The sequence below is a fragment of the Neofelis nebulosa genome, chromosome 9, assembly GCF_028018385.1.
Source record: "Neofelis nebulosa isolate mNeoNeb1 chromosome 9, mNeoNeb1.pri, whole genome shotgun sequence".
NCBI classification, from domain to species: Eukaryota; Metazoa; Chordata; class Mammalia; order Carnivora; family Felidae; genus Neofelis; species Neofelis nebulosa.
Window position 1 is genome coordinate 21,697,712 of NC_080790.1, and position 14,118 is coordinate 21,711,829.

The 14,118-nt window shown below is 45.1% G+C and overlaps 1 protein-coding gene across 6 annotated transcripts in view; it reads left to right on the top strand.

Moving 5' to 3' along the window:
* Window positions 1–14,118, top strand: part of MAPRE3 (microtubule associated protein RP/EB family member 3) — a 54,773-nt gene that overhangs the window by 34,150 nt on the left and 6,505 nt on the right. For 2 of the 6 annotated variants that reach the window (XM_058682808.1, XM_058682807.1), the window contains exon 2: window positions 3,330–3,442. The exons of 2 other annotated variants lie outside the window; for them this stretch is intronic. The gene's annotated coding sequence lies outside the window, so the exon portion shown is untranslated. Of the gene's footprint in view, window positions 1–3,329; window positions 3,443–9,048; window positions 9,151–9,176; window positions 9,296–14,118 lie in introns of those variants that run through there. 2 more of the 6 variants (XM_058682810.1, XM_058682809.1) reach the window with 2 other exon arrangements.

The following is a 14,118-nucleotide window of genomic DNA, read 5'->3' on the forward strand; positions in this document are numbered from 1 at the left end:
TCATGATCTGTAACAGAGAGAGGGCTAAGAAAACAGTATCAGGAGATTTGGGGGGCGTTTTAATCATATTAAGCCGCTTTCGTGACACGCTGCAGGTTCCCGGGGAGCTGGTCAAAAGAGTAAATCATCCCTAGATGTCACTACCCTTTGAGATAGTTATTAACTAGTCAGGAGTTGGCCACTGTGTACAGTCCTACTCATTAAACGAGGAGCCATCCATGGATGAGAGAAGAATTCCTCTGGCCCAATCATCTTTATGTACATAGTAGGTGCATAGTATCTTAAATATTCATGAGTGTAGACATAAATTCACGTGTGAACAAATTAGGGAATGATGAATCCAAGCAACACTCGTGCTCGGTGCAGGAACACAGGCCAGATCTCAGCACCACACCGTGACCCTCTAAAATAAGAAAAGGAAAATTCCAGAATTCTGGTTCCAGGAAGGAAATGATAAGGATCCTATTTTGGTGGTCGCTTTAGGACCTCACCCTGACCTCCGGAGAAGTGACGCGTAAGACGTGAGAAGCGCTATCTTAAGGAAACGGAGTTCCGCGTGAGCTCTCCTTATGGGGCATGGTTTGGAGCTACTGTCGGTTATTACCACCACAAGGGAAGAGAAAGGAAGAGAAACTAAAATTTATGAAGCCCCTATTCCAAATCCAGCTAAAGCAGGATTGTGATGCCCTGGCCAGTCACTGCTGTTAAATGCCCACCTCGGGGCCTTTACCCAGATCCCTCACTTTTCCAGACTCTGGAATGCGACTTCGTAAGACATCCACAAAATAGATCCACTCACAACTTACTGTATTTAACTGTATTACTTAGAGTCTCCAACCGCCTCTCCCTACTGAATTACATTGTTACTGGTTCTATGTCAGACTTAAAAATTCTCCATCAGAATTGCTTTACCAGCCTCTCACCAATAACTGTAACGATAAAGCTGGATTGGTTAGGTCCTGTGTGAGTGCCCCACTCAGGTTAGCTTTAACCTTCATGACGGTCCAGCAGCATAGCTACTTAGAAATCATTAGTAAAGTTGAACATGTTTCATATTTCATGTTTGTTAGCCATTTGTACTCCTTCCATGAATGGTCTGTTCACAGCATCTGTGTTTTGGGTGCCCATGAGCCATACACATAGTGAGTGATGTCCGGAAGGCATTTCTATTTCATGATAAGAAACTGAGGCCTCGAGAGGCCACCTTTGCCCAGAGCCCAGATCATGAGAGGCAGGGCTGGAGCTGGGTCCTTTGGAGTCTTTTTGTGTGTGTACCATGCTGTCTGTTCACACAGCTAAACGTGCCAGTATATTTCTTAGGAAATACACTGTAAGGCTCCCTATTTTTGGAGATGCAGTTAAAGTTTGCTTTCTTAATTCTCTATTTCTCCTACTTTCAGCAGAATCTTGGGAAACCCTAAGTCATTTTCCCTTTCTTAACCCCTTTCCCCCATGTACTAGGCAAAAATATGAAGGGGGTGCGTATCTAGGGTAATGTCTAGCTTGATCTTGGTTCCCTGGTCATGTGCGTTTTCTCCATTGCTACCAAACGTCCACTTTTTTCAAACCAAAATGCATTTTAGCATAGCTGCAGTATAGCGACAGTATTTTCTTTCATTTTATGATTACCTTAAGTGAATCTTCAAAACCTTCATATAGGGACATTTCTAGTATCTCATGTTCCGAATAAATTACATGGAGTATCAGGGATTTAGTTTTTTAAAAAAAAATAACTTCCATTTAGTAATAAATAAATAAATAAATAAACAAACAAACCAACAAATAAATAAATAAATCTGGGGTCAGTACAAATCCATCCCAGAACCCTAGATAGATCTTCAGTAAAGGTGTGAATAGTGAGAATTTACTATCATAATATCCAGATGTTTCTTAGACCATATCAATGACCTGTGGGTTCCCCAAACTCTACAGCCCAGACAGTTCACAAAAGAATATATTTATATGAGTAATAAATGTGGAAATAATGTTCTCCCTCACTGGTAATCAAAGAAATGTTTTTTATTTTTTATTTTTTTTTAAATTTTTTTTTCAACGTTTTTTATTTATTTTTGGGACAGAGAGAGACAGAGCATGAACGGGGGAGGGGCAGAGAGAGAGGGAGACACAGAATCGGAAACCGGCTCCAGGCTCCGAGCCATCAGCCCAGAGCCTGACGCGGGGCTCAAACTCACGGACCGCGAGATCGTGACCTGGCTGAAGTCGGACGCTTAACCGACTGCGCCACCCAGGCGCCCCTCAAAGAAATGTTTTTTAAAAGAACAACAACAAAAAGTTGGTTTTTATTAAATCAACACATTTTCTAAAATAATAACATTCTGTGTTGGTGAGAGTGTAGTGAAATAAGCACTCTTTCCTTCTGGAAGGAAAATAAAAGGTACAGTCTTTTTAGAAAACTGTTAAGCCTTAAAACATGCCATGCCCGTTGACATAGTAATTCCCTCCCCACAAGTAGTAGTATATTTAGACAAAAATTGAATGTTCAGAGATGTTAAATCTAGCACTATCTAAATACCAAAAATGTCTAACTACCGGAGACTGATTTAATAAAGCATGGAAGGGGCGCCTGGGTGGTTCAGTGCGCCCCATTCTTGATTTCAGCTCAGGTCACAATCTCATGTTTCATGGATTCTAGCCCCACGTCAGGCTCTGGGCTGGTGGCACAGAGACTGCTTGGGATCCTCTCTCTCCCTCTCTCTCTCTCTCGCCCTCCTGTTTGTGCTCTCTCTCTCTCTCTCTCTCTCAAACTTTAAAAAATCTTATAATAAAGCATGGAATATTGTGCTCCATTAAATATGATGTTTCCTAATACCCCTACCTATTCTTCCCAGTGTTCGTGTATGATATTAAGTGAGCCCCTGGTCCTGCTGTAGTTTCCTCCATCCTTCCAGGGCTGGGGCCAGAAACTGTGGGGTCACCTTTGACCTCTCTCTTTCACATCCCCCAGCTGGCCTGCTGCATTCTGTCTGTTCCACCTTCAGTAGGATTTGCCCTACTTTCCAGGCCTCTTGTAAAGCATGAACTGAGAAGGCTTGAGGAGAAAAGAAAGCAACCCTGATTCCCCCTTGAGTGGCTAAGGTTTTGATTCTTAAATCGAGGCCAGGTTTTTCTCCTTCTTGAATTATCTAACGATCTCTTTTTCCTAGAGCAGAAGCCGATGGGCCAAAATCCCCTCACTGAGAACATGACATCTAAAGTAGGATAGCAGGATTCAAAGCATTACTGCAATGAATAGAAAAATATGTAAGGAGAAAGTAATAGGATTTCACTGGTGGTAAGCCTACTTACTGAGAAATGTTGTGTGTTTTCAGTGAGCTACAAATATTGTATACCATGAAGGACCATCCAATTTAAAGGAGACCCTAAAACGAAGTGTGCAGAAGCCTCCAATAACTTAGCTGCTGGGCTGTTGCCCTTAGGACAGGTGAGTAGACTCTGCCACAGGGGAAGAGACGCTGCAGTAGATTGTTGATGTCTGATGGTTCCCACGAAGTTGAGTCATAAACACCAAAAGTTTGTCCGGATCTCACATGTACAAATAGGTAGAAAGGTTTTTGATAACTACGTAAGCCCAGAGTGGGAAGATGTTGAAGGGCTAATTTAATTCGCAAAAGGCCTCTTCATGTTTAGATTCCTAAGGAAGAGGTTTGCAGACTGAGGGCTTGGTTAAGTTATAAGTGTGATGATTTAGAAAAGTTGGAAAGTTGGGAACGGCCTGGAGTCCGCCAAAAGTATAGGATTTACCTCCTGGGGATAAATCATGTCCTGGGTAATAACCTTTACTTTGACCAAATTGTAACTTCTCTTTGGAACGCTGTGCACTTTCTGAGAGAAAACAGCAGATGGCTGGAATCAGTCTTAGAGTTTACTTGTATTTAGAACACAGTGTAACGTCATCCACGGAAGAATCATGCAGAAATTTAAGGTCTTTAAGGTTGTGACTGGGGACTTGTGAGAAGTAGGTGAGGCCTCAGGAAATCTTTAGGGCATTTAACAGTCCAGGTAGATTGGTGAGTTTCCCAGAAGAAGGCAAACAAATGTTGACCCTTTCGACCTAACAACACTAAAGAAAGCAGAACATGTATCTGTAACTATAAAATATGCACCCTCTGGAGGCACTGGAGATAAGAGTATTTGGTTCTGGTCAGGAGATGACTATTCTATTTATGGCCCCAAGGTCCTGAGTAAATCTGTATCCCCACCCACTGGGTTTTTTGACTGAAGGGTAGGGGTGTTATAAGGATTGTTCAGAGTATGATGAGTCCTTTCTCTGTTATGTTTTTGACTACTTTAGTCCTTCTTTAGCTTTAAGAGGGTATTGTGTAGGTTTGGGTAGAAATTCAGACAGGCTGTTCTGAACCTCAGTGGATTCAGCCCCAGTAACCCTGCAAACAATTGAATGTTTGAAACTTTGTCCCCTTTTTGTGCTAAAGCACTTCTCAATTTTGTTCATATTGAAGGTTCCCCAAACTGATCACTATAATTTTAAAGTATCCTTGATAAAATTGGGCCATCTAGAAAGATAAGTTCACAAATTTGAGTTACAGAGTAAATGTATATAAGAAGCAAGAACCTGGCCTACAGGGGTCCAGTCTTTAGATAGAGCAAACCCATAGTTTTGAGAATAGTCAGTCCAAAGAGTTGCTTGTGTACCTGTGTCCCCAAACCTAACGCCTGGGCCTTCCAGCTACAAACCCCAACCAGCTTTGTGGTTCCAGAGGACAAAAAAACATGGCGAGATCTCTCCCAGAGCCACACTTTCATGGACAAAGCAAGAGAAGACTGAGGAAAGTTCTCATAGGGTTTTTAGTAATCACCCCAAACTGGAAACACTCAGATATCCTTCAGTGGGTGAATGGATAAGATGTGGCATATCCATACTTGTACCATTGTTTGGAATACTACTCAGCAACAAAAAGGGCTATTAATGTATGCAACAACTTGGATAGAACCCCAAAGGCATTATGCTGAGGGGAGAAAAGGCCAATCTCAAAAGGTTACTATATAATTCCATTTATATAACATTCTTAAAATTATAAAATTATAGTGATGGCAAACAGATCTGTGGTTGCCAGGGGTTAGAGTTGGGGACGAAGCATGGCTATAGAGGGGCCACACAAGGGAGTTTCCTTGAGGTTATAGAGCATTCTGTGTCCAAGTAGGGTGGTGATTACATGAATCTATACATGTGATAAAATTTCATAGACTGTACACCAAAAAGAAAGAAAGAAAGAAAGAAAGAAAGAAAGAAAGAAAGAAAGAAAGAAAGAAAGAATGTAAAAGCTGATTAAATCCAAATAATGTCTATAGCTTCGTTAATAATGTACCAATGTCAACTTCCTGGCCTTCACAATTATTATGTAAGATGTTACTGGGGAAGCTGGATGAGGGTGCATGGGAATTCTTTGTCCTATTTTGCAACTGTGAGTCTAAAATTATTTCAAAATAAAGTGTTTCCAAAAATTTGGAGGGCACTGATTTCTGCAAGCAGCACTTGGGAATCTCTTCAATTTTTACTAGAAAAGATAATATAAAATAAAGCCTCAAGAATTACAAATGTAATGCAGTTTCTATTCACTGCAATTTCATTTGCTGCAATTTTGATTTGGAAATTATGCTCTGTTTTTTAACTATAGTATGGTTACAAGTATTTTTGTATCGTTACCAATATGTTATATACAAGGGAACAAAATTTCCTTGAGTTTCCCCCCGGATGTAATACCCCCTAACCTCTTTACGGAGCTCCTGATGTGTAGCTCCTGTGTACCCTTCTAACCTCATCTCCGCCGGCACCCAGCATGCATTCTGGGTGAACTATCTGTAATCCTCGCCCTCTTCCCCCTAGTCTTCTCTCCTCTTAACTCTTGGCTCGATGACCTTCTCTTTCAAGACCGCATCAAACTATGCTTCCTCTACAAAGGCTTCCCTGACCCAGGAAGCAGGCTTGCTCCAACAGCACGCCCTTCCTGCCTGTGGGGTTCTAGCATAGTGTGGAGCCCTTTGGCTATTTGTTCACTGGCCTAGTTCCCACCCTATCCGTGAACGCCTTGAGGGCCCCGACTGGATCCCATTCCTTTCTAGAGGCCCTGTGCCTGGCTCCATGCCTGCAATATACCTCCATAAATGGTGGTAAGTGAGTGAATCTGAGGCTCTGGAAAGTCCTTAGTAATAAATTTTGTGCATTCTACCCTGCCTTAATAGACCTTTCAACAAGATTTTCAACGAAACTGAAGATCAAAAGGGGTTCTGTTCTGATTAACTACAGGTAAACAGGACAGTAAATGAATACTTAAAACATATTCCAAACATTCAAATTAGTTAAGATTTTATTATACTTAAAGTCTTCCCCCATTCTTTCTTTCATTCATGACACAGGGTTGTGATAAGCTTTAGAAAAACCAAGAGGTTGTACTTGTGAGCCTCTGTGGACAGATACAATCTAGTATTTAAGAACAGGATATGGAGTCTGAAGGAGGATGTGTGGGATGTTGAGATTAGAGCACGAGCCTACATTGAATCTGTATATTGCTTCAACATTTACTAAGAGTAGCGCGGTGTCCCCCACCTTGCAGGCAAGTCACTCGTTACTTCACCTGTGATATGGCAGCAGACATAAATGGCCTGGATGACAAACTCCTGATTTCCCCACTCAGCATCCATCTGGGCAGATGATCTGGGACTCTGTAACTGTCTTTGGGTCTAGCTTCTCTCTCCACCCTGCAGCAAGGTGACTCAGATGTTCATCATTTCTTCTTGCACAATCTAATGACCATTTCTCCATCAGAGGTCTGTCTGGTAACTTCATTCAACAGGGCCGATGACCTCCTCCTTGAAACTGGTGTCTCCCTTGGCTTAGACACATCACCTACCTCTCCTACCTCCTCTCTTGATCGAATCCCCTAACATTCCTCTAAGATTGAATCACTGGTCTCATGCTCATTTTAAAAAATAAAAGTGACAACAAACCTCTTTTCTGTGTCTCCACTTTCCCATTTTCTCTTCACTGCTTTCTGATACCCTGTCATCAAGGTGTTAGGTGCACCTTCCCCCAGCAATCATCTAACTGAGCCCACACTCATCCTTTGCGCTCTCTTGGAGCACTTAAAAGCCAAATGTACTTTCACTGGGTCGCACTTCCTCTGTTCTGGTTTGTGGGATCCCTTGTTGTTTTATGAATTACTCTTATTTCTTCAAACGAAGGCTCCTTAAGGACAAGACCCGTGTCTTAAAATGATCCTGTGTCCTCATGGTGCCTCACAAAGTGTTTAGCACCTTGTGTCAGTGGTCAGTAAATAGTTGGTGACTGAGATTAAGACAATGCTGCAGTAGCCAGGAAAAGGAAACGTAAAGAAGAAAACCTTTGAAATTTCTTTTCCCTTCTCCTAATGCTCAGGGGCCTAAATCATTAGATCAAATTATCACGCACCGCACCGGGGCTGTGCAAGACCAAACAGCTCTTCTTGCCACAGTGTAGTGGTAAAGCAAGAGCATAGACTTCAGGTTCAAATGGAAGGGGTTCATGCTCTAGTCTTGCCAGTGGTTGATCTTGAGCTTGAGCAAGGCACTTACTTGAACCCAGAGCCTTCTTTTCCTCATATTCAAAATTGAGATAATAACTAAGGCTTTTCAGAGATGAAGGCTATCATCCAGAAGAGTATCATCTGTGGTGGGAATTTCAGGAACCATGGCAGACCAGGGGAGATGCTATTTGAAAGTAGGCACTGTACCCCGTCCAGCACATATCCCCACTGAGGCGGGGCGGGGGGGGGGCGGGGGGCACTGTCTTCCTGCGGGGCAGGCAGCTAGAGTCTCGGGGACCTGAAGAATGACAGTCTGCATGAGAAGACAGAAGACCAAACACTGAAGCTTGTCAAGTTCTAGACATAACCAGGGTAGACTTTCTGGTGGAAAAGCTAGCAGATGAAATGAGCAGTCTGTCAAAAAGGCAAGGGAATAAAGCTGGAGAATTCTGAGAGGGGTTGGCTATGGGGCAGGAGGAGCTATGAGGGCAGAGGGCTGAGCTTGGGATAGAGGGAAAGTAGGCTAAACAACTGGTCAGATCCACTTGTTCCAGAGGTAGGGAGAACATGCCACTTGGTCCAGTGACAATTGCAAGGCATACAGGCTGACAAAACATCGTTTTAAGGAAGATAAAGTGACACAGCTTGTATGTACCCCCTGGGAGACACCTGCTTTTGAAGCGCGAAGGATCATTAAGGAAAATCAGGCACACCAGGGCTGCAGAAACCAATGTTCTCTTCTTAACATGTCACAGCAGCCGCTGCTGCCTCCTTCCCTGTCTGTCCTCAGGCTAGCCACAGATGGGCCAGCAACCCACCCCCGGCAGAGCAGGGCAGGGGGAGAGGGGCTGAACACAGCCTCCGGGGATATGGCAGCATTACCCGGACCAGCCTGGGGAAGCCTCTTTAAGAATTGAGATCAGGGCACCTGGGTGGCTCAGTCGGTTGAGCATCCGACTTCTTGATTTTGGCTCAGGTCATGATCTCAGGGTTGTGGGATCAAGCCCCGTGTCAGGCTCCGTGCTGAGTGTGGAACCCATTTAAGATTCTTTCTCTCTCTCTCTCTGCCCCTCTCCCCAACTCCCGCTTGCTTGCTTGCTCTCTCTTAAAAAAAAATAAATAAATAAATAGAGTTGAGATCATTGTTCAGCAGGACATGTCCCAGACCCTGGAAGCTGGGACTTCTGTGGGGTTCAGGATCTTAGAGAACAGCCACAGCCACATGACCTAAAAGTGTTGTGAGAACAGAATCCTAGAGAAGCTCCAGTCCCCACCTGAACCAGTACCATCCAGATCCCTGTCCTGGATCTGCTGGATTGGGCGTATGCTGGTTCCCCACCAGCCCTGGAGCTGTTCCACCTGCCCCCTCTCTACCTTTGACGAATTCAACTGTGAGAGCTGAGCCTCCATATGAGTCAGGTCCCTGCTCAGCCGTGAGAAGAAGGTGATTGGCTGGGTCTGCCAGGGCTTTGTGACCCGCTGGCAGGACTCCTCTAGGCCCTCAGAACCCTTCATGCCTGCCTGCACATATTGCCTCCATGCAACCCCGGAATAACCTGGATGTGTGACCCAAGGGGACAAGGGGTAGCAATTTTGCAGATTTTCCAGACAGGTGACTTCAGCCCCCCTGGGCCTGGGCAGGAAAGGTTAACCCAGTGACAATGGGCATAGCCCCATGTCAGGAGCAGGAAACGTTTTGGCAGACTCCTCAGAGTTGTCCTCTGATCCCACAGCTTCTCTTCCAGTTCTCCTGACCGGTAGGATGAATCTACAAAGCCAAATATGTGGGAAATCTGGAGTTGGGGAGGGACTGTGGTCAGAGGCCCAGCTTCAGGAAGCCCAGATGGCTGTCCCCAGGCAGAAAGGGCAGAGCTCTGTAGTCTCTCTCTCCCTCCTGGACTGGTCTTCCTTGGTCTCGGAGACCTGAAGCTGGGTATGTGTTGAGCCCCTGCTTCTCAAACAAGTGCCCTTGGAGTCCCCGCTGTCTGCCCCAGTGGTGCTGACAAACACTTACTGAAAACTACGTGCTGGGCTCTGCTCAGCATTGTGTATGTGGTTCACTTAATCCTCATGAAAGCTTGATGGAGTGGGGACTGTCCCCATTTTATAGATGAGGAAACTGAGGCCCAAAGCCAAACTGCTAGGAAATGTTAGAGCCAGGATTTGAACGCAAGTGTTCTGACTGGAGCTCAGTATGCTTAACGCAGCACCTTTTTGGAGGCTGCCGAAGGCTTGCCCAACACCCACTGCAGGACTGAAAGACCCGGTGTGTCTTTCATAGCCGTGCTGGCTGGAGGATAGAGTCCTGGGAACTGCAGGGGGTTCTTGTAGGGACCAAAGAACTGGGGGTTGGATGTCCCTGAATTAGCTTCAAGACACATTTGTAGAAAATAGATTTCCACTGAAGACCTGAAAACGAAAAGCCAAAATCAGATTTAGGCTCGTGATACTATTATTAAATATCAGAGTGTGAACTTTCAGAGTTCTGTAGACTTATTTATGATTTAGGAACATAAATACTTAGAGCTAATGTAGTCCTGGGTATCTGGGAAGGAACTGGATGATTTCTAGAAACTCTGCTGACTATGGGATGTTGAGATGTAGTCATTTTGAAGTCACTAGGCTACAGAATGACCAGCGGCTCTGCCTCTCTGGACAAGACCTGTGGCCACCTTTCCCATCTCCGGTAAACGCACTGTGAACCTTACAGTCCTAGCACGGGAAACAATTTAGCAAAATCATCAGCTTAAACCTCCTCAACTTGTCTTTCCCATGACTCCAGACCTGTAGCAGGAGTCATGGCTCTGAAGAGCAGGCTTTTCCCGAGGCCGCATTTTCAGTCTGGTCCCGGAATGGGGTTTACAGCTGGCTCAGACGGTGACATGACACAACCCCATCAGGGGCCGTTTCTCCTGATATTCACCATGTGCCAAAGGTGATGGTAGAAACCCAGGGACAGGGAAGACCTCGCTGTGGTAGCCTTTGAAACAGAGCCTGACCCCTTGTGGGGGTGGCTACCATTGTCTCAGAAGAGAGAAAGCAGCTCTTGGTAACAGGTGTGTTAACTTCAAGAGTTTTCTCAGACTGTTTCTCTGCTTTAATTGGAGGCAGTTGGACCACGAAGGGCCAGATGCTTGGATAAATGCTCTATATATCTTTGCCCCCAGAAGCTGATCTGGTTTGAGTCTAGGTCTGAGTTAACACCCAATACAAAACGTCATCCGAAGGTGGACCAATTGATGAGTTTAATGTGTAGCTTTGAGGAACAGAGAGGTTGGTGTGGTTCAGTCCAGAATCTTAGACCCAGTGTTCCAGGCCACTCCAGCTGGTCCAGCTCTCAGAGGACGTCTGGGTCAGGAATGAGCACTCCATTCCCCACCGCCCCCCCCCACACCCCCCGTGCCCTGACACCACGAGCTTTTGACAAAACCAGGCTTTTTCTTTGAGGGCCCAGATCCAAGTTAGGGGCTCTCTTTTTCTAAATTGAGCTAGGGAGAGGAGGATTTGGGGATGGGGGAAATGTTTGAGGAGGTTTTAGCTCAGGACCTGGGTGCCACCTGCTGGTCATAGCTTAGTCTTATTTACGGTGTCAAATCTAGGAAAGGAAAATGAAATCCTGCCCTCCCTACCAGGATGGGGGGGGATAAGGGAGCTAGGAAGCCACTTCGTTGGGACCCTCTAGCAAGTGTGACAGAAAATCCTTGCAGAGACCCCTGGGTACCTTAGATGAGTCCTCTTGAGCTAAAATGGACCCTGACCAAGGCAGAGAGTGGCCAGTCCTGAGTGGAAATAATGGCTCTGTTCCTAGTATCAGTCTCCCACCTACGCTCACCCCACTCTCCCACCCCACTCCACCACACCCCACCCTCTTTCCCAAAAGCCCCACAGGAGGCAACAACATGATTGTTGGCCCTCAAGGAGACATTTTTTCCAACTTCCTTCTTACAGGCCCCATTGCCACTTTGGGGACCCTAGATTCAGAAATGATCAAAGGTGTGGAGAATGCCCTCCCATCATCAGGCACAGACCGAACTGGGAATTTCTGGCCAAGCTGAGAAGACTTTGGCATTTTTCAAGTACCTGTATAGCTCTTGGTGGCTCTTGGAGCCCTGATAGCAAGCTCTTTGGTTGTATCCTGGAAGGAAAACTAGACATTTCTCCCATGTATCAAGGAGGAAGATGGCTAACACTTTCCCCCCCAAGGGAGGTGGCAAAACATCCCAACATCCCAGTGTATGCCATTGCAGTGTAGGCTAGTCAGTCCCAGCCAAGCCCCTGTATCAGATGAGGATCAGACCCACCTGAGGGTGTGTGTGCATAATATATGTAATATTTGTGTGTATATATGTATGTGTGTGTAACTGCATACAGTTGACTCCTGAACAATACAGGTTTGAACTGTGCAGGACCACATATACGTAGATTTTTTTTTGATACATACAGTGGGCTATACTGTAAGTGTATTTTCTTTTCCTTGTGATTTTAATAACATTTTCTTTTCTCCAGCTTACTTTATTATAAGAATACGGTATATAAAACATACACAAAATGTGTGTTGATCAACTGTTTATGTTATCAAGAAGACTTTTGGTCAATGGTAAACTATTAATAGTTAAGTTTTGGAGAGAGTCAAAAGTTCTACACAGATTTTCAACTGTGGAGGGGGGGTCAGAGCCCCTAACCCATGTATTGCTCAAGGGCAGACTGTATATATACTCTACATGTTATATATTATATATAAATATGTATTAATAAATTGTATACATAGTATGTTATATGTAGTTATATATGTAACATATATAATATAGTTATATATAATACATATATAGTTATACACACACACACACACACACACACACACACACACACGATGCACTTGGGCTTTACTCCGGCCTACTGAATGTCTCTGAAGGAGAATCCGATGTACTCTTCTAGTAAAGAATGTGAACTATCACCTGTTCAGTCCTATGGAACCCAAAGAAAGCTGGAAGAGTCTTGAATTAGTTCTGGAGGACTAATTTTGACCTAGACCAATGCCTCTGCTTTTTATTCAATAATCAGCCCTTGAAACTCATACACTAAACAGGAAAAAAAAAAAAAAAATCCCTAGAGTGGCTCAGGAATCCCCAGGGCCAACCTAAGACCCCTCCCCCCATTATCTCCTAGATCCAGCCCTGACCAGCCTAGACCCCCTGAGGCAGACACCTCCTACAGAACGCAGAGCCTCAACCCTCCCCCTCCCCACCCCTCCCATCACCCTGCCTCAGGGGCCTGGGGGAAGAAATAATTCCTCTAGCTCAAGCTAGTGGAAGGCCAGTATCCACAATAGCTTGTCTCCTCCGGCACTGAACTCCTGGAGGCCTCTGCAACCCCCCTGGAGGCCTGGAAGGGTCTGACCACTCAGATGGGGTCCTTTCAAGCCCATTTCTTTCTAACTCTGCCCGCTCTCTCCTTCCTGACTTCCTGTCACAACAGTAGGTGACACTACGCTTTGGGGCATTTGGTTATATTATTCTCCTGTGAGTTTTCCCAGTAAGACTATAAACTCCCTAAACTCAGGAGCAAGTCTTTTCTATTTCTCACAATCCCTAACTAAAGAGTCATCAAAATAAAATGCACTTTCCTTGATCCTACCCATTCTGCCTCTTTGTCAAGTTTGGTGTCCATCCATTCCCCATTCCCACTAGCTTACTGATAGGTGAGTTTCCTAGGAACTCAGAAGCACTCTCCTAAATCCAGTCTCTGCAATTATTGTTCATGGAGAATTGGTCTGGAACCCACAAGTGAATGAAACAGCCTGGCCATGGAGGAACTTACATCTAGGTGGAAGGGACAGGCGTAGAAGTGATTTCAGGAGAATTGACAAATGCTGTGAATGAGCATGCTCATCGTGCTATAGAGACAGAGAGGGGCAGGGCAGGGGTTCAGAGACAATGTCCTGGAGGAGATGATGCCCAAGCTGAGTCTTAAAGGTTGAGTGGGGGTAGAAGGTCCAGGCCAGAGGTGATGAAAGATGATTCAGAAAGAGGAGAGGCCATGAGGAGGCATCACTCAGTCATTCAACAATTTTGCTGAATACCTTGCCTGTGACTGGCCTGAAAACCCCACCCCTGGCTTTAAGGCCTTTACTGACAAGGGGGGCAGGCATTTAGACAAGTCTTGTGGTTCGAGCAAGGGTCAGAAGGGCAAAGGCACTGGGCTCAAAACCACTGTGTAAGAGGAGACCCAAGTGCAGTCAAAATTACCCTCAGAAATCTCTGGAATTCCCAGCTTCTGAGTCCTTAGGAGCTCCCAAGACAATGCAAGACAATACAATAATTTTTGTTTCTGTTGGCTTTTTGGCCTGCCGGACCTCCCTTTCCCAGGGCAATGAAGGGCAAAACAAGAAGGTTTCTCTCTCGATTTTTCTCAAAAATGCCATTGAAGTTGAGTGTGCATCTAGTGAAGTTCCGTTATGTATACTTGGGGTGGAGGCCATGAGGGAGCAGAGCCCAGTGGATGCCACCCAAGCCTCCTCTCTAAAGCAGCTTCTCCAATCTGCGCCTGCAGACCCTTTGGGCATCTTGGTCAGGAGCAGATC